This window comes from Scatophagus argus, chromosome 16, assembly GCF_020382885.2.
Source record: "Scatophagus argus isolate fScaArg1 chromosome 16, fScaArg1.pri, whole genome shotgun sequence".
Classification (NCBI taxonomy): Eukaryota; Metazoa; Chordata; class Actinopteri; family Scatophagidae; genus Scatophagus; species Scatophagus argus.
In genome coordinates, this window is record NC_058508.1 from 1,424,001 (window position 1) to 1,431,700 (window position 7,700).

The following is a 7,700-nucleotide window of genomic DNA, read 5'->3' on the forward strand; positions in this document are numbered from 1 at the left end:
ACGAGAGTGGCGGTGCTGATAGGTGTGAGAAATGGGCAGAGACGATTAATCTTATGTTAATGAAAATATGCTGACTTAGCGATATTACTGATATGAGCTTGGAAGTATAGTGTGCTGCACCCAGACTCTTGAACTGAGGGGAGGGGGAAAAGGTGTTTTGATACTGATGGAGAAGGAGTCAGACTTTGACAGGGTGGACTGTGTGCCAGTTAGGAGAACCTTAGTTTTGTCACTGTTTAGTTTGAGAAAGTTATTTGAAAGCCATCCTGTAGCCAATCAGTGAGGGATGTGGGTGGGAGGGTGGAAGAGGGTTCGGTGGACAAGTAGGGCTGGGTGTCATCCGTGTAACAGTGGAACATTGAAAATGACACATATTACCTTGAAGATTTTCTGCACTTAATTTTCTCCAAAATATGCTTTTGATGAAACACTGGACATTTAGTTATTTATAGAAAGATGAAATAGAGAAAAGCTGAAATAACTGATGAACTGAGATAACTATAGCTGTTAAATAATTGTAATACAGTAAGAGTGCAATATTTCTTTCTTAATGAGCACAAATATAAAGTTACATTCAATGAATATACTAATAAAGTACAAGCACCTGTAAAGTTGTACTGTAGAGGTACAGTAATTAAGTAAATGTACCCAGTAACCACACTGCAGCCTCTGGGCCATCAGCAGGGCTTTTGATTATTGAGACTATTGATCTCATGACAATGAGTTCTGCTCCATACCATAATGTCAACTGTTGAAACAGCTTAGATTTTGTTCCTCGACCTTGTGTTTCCGTGAGAAGTGTGGTTGAAGTCAGCGTTGCTAATTCGTCTCAATATAGACACATCTTTGTATTCAGCCTGCACATCGCACACTGTACCAACACACTGTGCCATGGAAGGCGCTACCGCCTTCACCCTGGGGTGTTTGTGTGTGTTTATTTGATCCCTGCCTGTGTTACTGTTCTCTAACTTTGCTCATCATGTCCTCTCTGGCTGAATGTGTATGACTGTGTGTGATAGAGGCTCAGACTGACCAGCAGGGGGCAGGAGGTTTTCGGTTTACTCTGTGTGTGTGTGTATGTGTGTGTGTGAGTGTGTGTGTGCGTGTGTGCTTGCTCACGTGCATGTGCAGCCCACAAAGGGACTTCATCAGTTAATTAGTTTTTCTCCCTTATTTTCACCCGTAGACTACCCATTGGGGATTCTCGCGCTCTCTCTCACTCTCTCTCTGTCTCACACACACACACACACACACACACACACACACACACACACACACACACACGCACACACAGTATCATCTGTATCAGCAAATTATACAAGAGGGAAATCTTTTTTCTCTCTTAAATAAGCCCCCTCCTCCCTGCCACACTCTCTCTCTCCCCCTCTTCAGCACTCTTTGACTCCTTTTTCTCTCACTCCCCAACTCTCTCTTTATCCGTTTCTCTGTCCATAAGCTTATTCCCCTTGAAGTGTGCTGGTTATGGATGCTCAAGTCGTCGGCCTGAGACCGGGAGATTATTAGGAGGATACATGATTAAAGAAACTCTCATTTCCTCTAAGGTTACAGGGAAAACTTTGCCAGCAGACAGATTCAGACCCTGTCAGTTTCCTTAGCACATCTTTTGGCAGAACCAGACTCCAGGGCGGACTGTCTTACAATGTGGCATGAAGGCACTTGCTGTTCTCTTTTTTTTTTTAAATGGCAAAACTGATCCTTTGTTGCATGAAGAATTCATATCTGAAGTGAAAGAGAGCAGAATGAAATCAACAAAAGGGTGGATGAGTGTTTGTGTTTATGGAGACATCTCTGAATGCATTAAGTGGTACATAAGGTGATATCTCTGAACTGTGTGCCACTGTGAAATAAGACTACAGAGAGAGGCACGCTTTGAGCTAAATGCTAATATAAGCATGCTAACATCCACATGATGATGTATGCTGATGTTGAGCAGTTGAAATGTTTGCCATATTCATCGTCATAGTTTAAAAGGTTAGCATGCAAATTTGCTGGAGGGTTCATTAATTTTGTGGTTGGTCATGAAATATTGAACTGCTGAATGGCACAAGATGAAAAGTCAGAGGATCACTTAAGTTGAATGCCTGAAATTTGCGATGAGTCATGTATTCATTGTATTCAGTCATTGGGGCCACTCATCATGGGACCATAGTCTGTATAAGATGTAACTGCAGTCCTTTGAATAGCTGTTGAGATATTTTAATCTGGACCAAAATAATGGGTTGACTGAGTTTCACAGCAAAACAGCACTGTTACATCCTTTAAACTGAAATCTAGACAAAACATGGATTACACCAGATGAGCTGTATGGAGCCATTTAATATTTATTGTTCTGTTGTTATTTAAATTCTAAAACGTGTCCCCTGCTTCTTTCAGTTGTTTAGGGGAACCCTGCAGCACTGTTTTGATGCAAAGATCTAGAAACATTTTGTGACAAAGCAACTTTACCTGATTTTCCATCAGTTTGGGGGTGAACAAATAATTACTGATTTTTTATTTTGGGGTGAGTTGTTCCTTTAATGAGGCAGAAGCAGACACCTCTGTGACAGGGTGTGACCTATGATCTCATGCTCATCTTCCACCTAACTTCCAGACCCTCAATTTCTATTACATTATTATCATTAAAAGTGCCCTTTATAGCAGACCCACTTCTTGTGCATTGTGGGTATGGAAGTGTGAGGTTTTATTTTCCTCTATGAAAATGTCTTTCATTTCTGATACTGATTTCTGACCAAAGAGTATTAACTGAAATAGTCTTGAAAATGAAAGGAAGATTTAGCATGTGAATGTGTACTCCAGGTGCTAGAATCATCTACATACAGTATCTCTGCTCTCTTACCTTGGGCAGTGTCTAGCAGAATATATTAGAATAGCAAAAATATAAAAAAAAAAGTATTGATTTTGTCATTTATAAAATGCTGACATCATGTATTGATTGCTGGCTGTGTTGCAGAGTGCGGAGAGTTGCTGCCGCATTTCAGGTGATTTAGTGTGGATTTTTAGGAAAAGAAGTGCTTTCTGTTTCAGAGCGGTGTGCTTCAACTGTGGTCCTCAGCTCTCACAGTGCTTCAACAGCATGAGTTCCTGTAAAATGTCTAAGTTAGTATTCTCTGTGGAATCTTGACATGAAATTAATGTTAGATGATGAGTATCATTACTTTACAGAGCAAGTTGGTAGTAGGGTTTTATTGTTACAGTAGTAGAATATTGGAGAATCTCTCCCTAAACTTATCCATCTCTGGATGAGATGCAGAGGGGCGTGACAAAGAAGCATTGGTATCTGACAACCTGGGGTGAGAATATGTTGATATTTACTGTATTTCAAGGGTGCTATCATGTAAAACATTTGCGTAAGTTACTTGTTAGGAAACACTAAAAGAAGGACCCAATGTGCAGACACATACACAGGGGTAAGGTGAACAAAAGACTTAAGGGTGAGGTAACAAGAAACAGGTGAAACTAATAGGGGCGGGGAAAGCAAGCAAAAAGGAGGGAAAACAAAGATGGAATTAAAAGCTCAACAGGATGCAAGAGGAGAAAAAATACAAAATAAAACAGGAAATTAACTAAACACACACTTCAAGCCATGACACTTGAACTGGTGAACTGCTTACGAAACATAAAGGGGAATTCTGGGATTTTTAAGCCTGGGCCCTATGTTTACATATATTGGTGTGTAAATGGTTCATAATGGTTCATTATTCTCATCATTCTAAAATCTAAATAAACTGTTATTTGTTATTATTGCTATAGGTGCTATAGCTGAAAAATGCATCGTTATACAATATTTTATTTCAGTCAATATGGATAATTATTGATCATTTTAAATGACCTGTTTTTAATAAAGATCAGGGGAACCAAAACTGTAGCTAAGTACAATTATTAAGTGAAGTAGCTTTCACTTTATTCAGTCTGTGCTGCAAAAATGCCATAGAGGTGAACTAGTCTCTGATAACCAGAACTCCTACATCTCTGCACTTCATCCTTTGTCCTTTTTAGTTACAGTTTCCTCACTGTCTGCACTCATTAACTCATTTCTCCTCCATGCTGTTTTTGTTGCTGTTGTGCCACATGTTGAACTTTCTATGGAACAATTTTCTTATTGATCAAGTGTTACTGACACATCATAGTCTTTTTACTGCCCAGGCAAACTAGAAACTTGCATTGCCCCAATCAAGAACAATGTAAGTTTCTAGTGTGAGTACAGCTTGTAGCTCATTCCATTTAAAAGGTAATACCTGATAACATAATAGTTGAACCCAGATCTGCCAACATTTGTGTGAACATAATAAATATATAAAGTTAAGTTAATTGATCTTCTACAGTAGTTACTAGGCTTAAATAAGAGAAGAGATGTGAGGGCGTTTGGAAGTATCCATGTAAGAGCTTTGTAAGTGAACAGTATGAGATGGCTGTTACCTCTTGACTGTAACAATGACCAACAACTAACTTAATCAGGCAGCAGTGATGAGTGCAAAATCTGTCATTTGTGATAAAGTGAAATGTCTGGTATACGGGATTTAACAGCTAAAGTGTTGATGGGGTTATGTGAAGAAGACAGACATCCTTCAGTTCTGTGCAGAAATTGTTTGATTAATTTTTGTGTCAATTGTTGAATAGGAATTTTGAAATATAGTCTGATGTCAAGCCATTATTTATATGACACTGTAGGAGCAATATGGGCACATGGGCATATGGGCATATTTAAGGTTTTAATGGCTAGGTAATCACAGTTGGTAATGAAAATTGAGACTATCAAAATTGTGTTGTCTGCAAAGAAATGGATATTGAAGTATTCATTTGGAAGATTAGAAGAAGTTATTTATGTCATAAACAGCAATGGTCCAAGGATAAACCCCTGTGGCAGCCCAATTTTGATTTTAAGGGAGCTTGATGGAGTACCTTGAGCAAACAGTCTGCATTCTCTCTGTGAGGTAAGAATGAAACCAACTAATTGCGAGATTATCTAGAACCGCAGTTTATGGAGTAGGATTTTGTGACAGCTTTATCAAAAGCTTTTGAGAGGTGAATGAAGATAGCTACACATACCTGGTTTTTTTTTTTATCCAATAGGAGACAGTGTTGTCACTGACTGAGACTGCAGCAGTTCTTGGGCTGTGACCAGAGCGAAAACCATACTGGTGTGGCTGTAGTATGTTTAGTGAGTCAATGAAGGAGCATAGTTGTTGATTAACCAGTGATTTTAGGAATTTTGCTAAGAAAGGCATTTTAGATATAGTTGGTAGTGGCTGAGATTCGAAATAGCACTATTTTTGTGTAATGGTACCACTGTGCACTTGTCCATGGAGCAGGAATAATGCCTGTCAAAAAAATGTGGGTGCTTAGATGAAGAAGATATGGGTCAGGATTATCTCCACCAGTATGTTTGCAGAATTTTTATCTACAGTCAGCATGGTATCAGTGCTATTTAATAGGCCAAATTAAAATGTGTAGGTAGAAGAATCTGAGACAGTGGGGACTCTATCTGCTGCACAGATTAGGGAACTGACTGCTTTGGAATCTGGAATCATATCAAATAAAAGATCAGAAGAGAGGAAATGATGATTAAAAGCTTCAACCACTGATCTGTAAATAATATGTCCAGATCCTTGTTTCCTTTGAGGTAGGAGGTGTAAACGAAATGAGTAAGTAAGGGGCATGTCTATCAGCGATGAAACTGAAGAAACTGGAGAACTTTTCCAGTGCCATAACGGGATCAATAATAGACAAAACAGTTTCAATGTCAGAATCAGCCAAATCATTTAAAAGTCCTGGAGAATAAAATGTTTATAGTTCCTCAAGGTGATAATTTTTGAGTGAGATTTGGGTATTTTGGTATTTTATTTTAGTAAGATCGAGAGGGAAAACTCCAGAGGCGCGGTACTTATGGTGTTGATTAGTAAGTATGATGTCTAATAATGTTAATTTAAGGTTATTTTTAAAATTTGGTTTTGTTTGTCTAGATTAAAAGATTAAGTTCCAGGCACTGTTCTTTTAGTTTGTCAGAGCCGTCAGACCCAGTCCAGGTTAAGGTCCCCCATAAAAAGTAATTCAGAGGAAGCATAACATGACCAGAGTTTTGCAGTCTTCTGTAAATTAGATTTTTGAAGGAGACATATTTAAGTTGATTTCGTTGTCTGGGTAGTTGGCCAGATTTGTAATTGACAGAAATGCTATTATCATTTGATTTTGGGTAACACTGATTATACTGGGAGGATTTATTAAATTTGTAAGGGGTCCTGGCTCCTCATGAATGAGGGAAGAGAAGTACAAGAAACCCAACAAGCTGGTGCTAGGACCCCTGAATCGTCAGCAGTTGTGAGAGTGGTCAGAATGGACATGAGTGGACATGAGTAGGTGAGTTTGCTATCTGTTTGCAAAGTACAGGTGTGGGTGACAGAGATCGAAATGTTCTCTGCAAGGAGTGTTACCCCTAACCTGTTTGGATGAATGCTATCATCTCTGAATAACTGCGTTCGCAAGAGGTTGAAATTGTCAGTGAAGGACACATTGTGGGGAGCACAGACTGATGACAGCCAGGTGTGCAGCGACAGTAACTTGCTGAAATGCCCAATCCAGATATCCAGACGTGACTTATGGATCTTTTCAGGGACCCAAACAGGTGCAGAAAGTCATTTTTTCAAGACTTCAGATTGTTCCTTGTAAATATATTTGCACAATGACCTTCTGAATGTCTGGTTCATTTGCAAGAATTTCAATTTCTCATTTCTCATTTGTTATGACATTCCTGATGATTGAGTCACCTACTACCAGGGTTGTGATCCGACACAGATGTTGTTTTGTGGAAATGGATATCACCTAGAGAGTGAGTACCAATGTCCACTGGAGCCTACCAGACCAGTGGTCCTACGGCCCTGAACAGGACCAGGACCACACGGCTTTGTAGGTCAGGATGCTGGACTAGCTGGGCTCCAAACCAACAGTGAACTGGTGTTGCTCCAACTTATCCAACACAACAAACTTGGTTACATTTGCACTTCTCCCTTGATTTTTCGTCAAACCAGTGTTCTAGGAGAAAAGCCAGGGTAGAATAATCACTGAGTGCTTCTCTTCCTGCAACAGAAGAAGAGAAAGAGCAATGGCAGTTTAGTGAAAAGGAGAGGGGAAATCTATGAAAAGGCTGCTTAAATATACTACAGAAGATTTTCTCATGAGTAACCATTTATATTTTTTAAATATGCTTAAATATACCAGAGAAAATTTTCTGATAAATAATTTGTCTTTTTTAGTGGCACTGCAACAAACTCATTCAGCATTCTGTAATGTTGAACTGAAGTCATTCAGTGAGATAATTTGTAAGAGCGGCTACTGACGTGACCCCACAGTGAAGAAAGTAAGCTTTTCTGTGTGGGTTTGTATGCATGTGTGTCAAACTGACAGAGAGAGAGAGAGAGACTCAGTGGACTCCACTGTTAGCAGAAAATGGACTTCTCATTGTCACTGAAAAATAGCCAAAAATCCCAGAATGCCAGGCTGATGCTGACCAATCAGAGCATTCCCCTTTCAAAGCGTTCCAGCACACAGAGGAACCTGTTCCACCATAGTTGCAACATAAGCAGCAACTTGCAAAGAGAGGTTATTTCTTCTCGCATCTTCTCGTCATGTTTGATGAATCAAAATAATCAGAAATGCATAAGCAAAGGAGAGGACTATGGAAATTA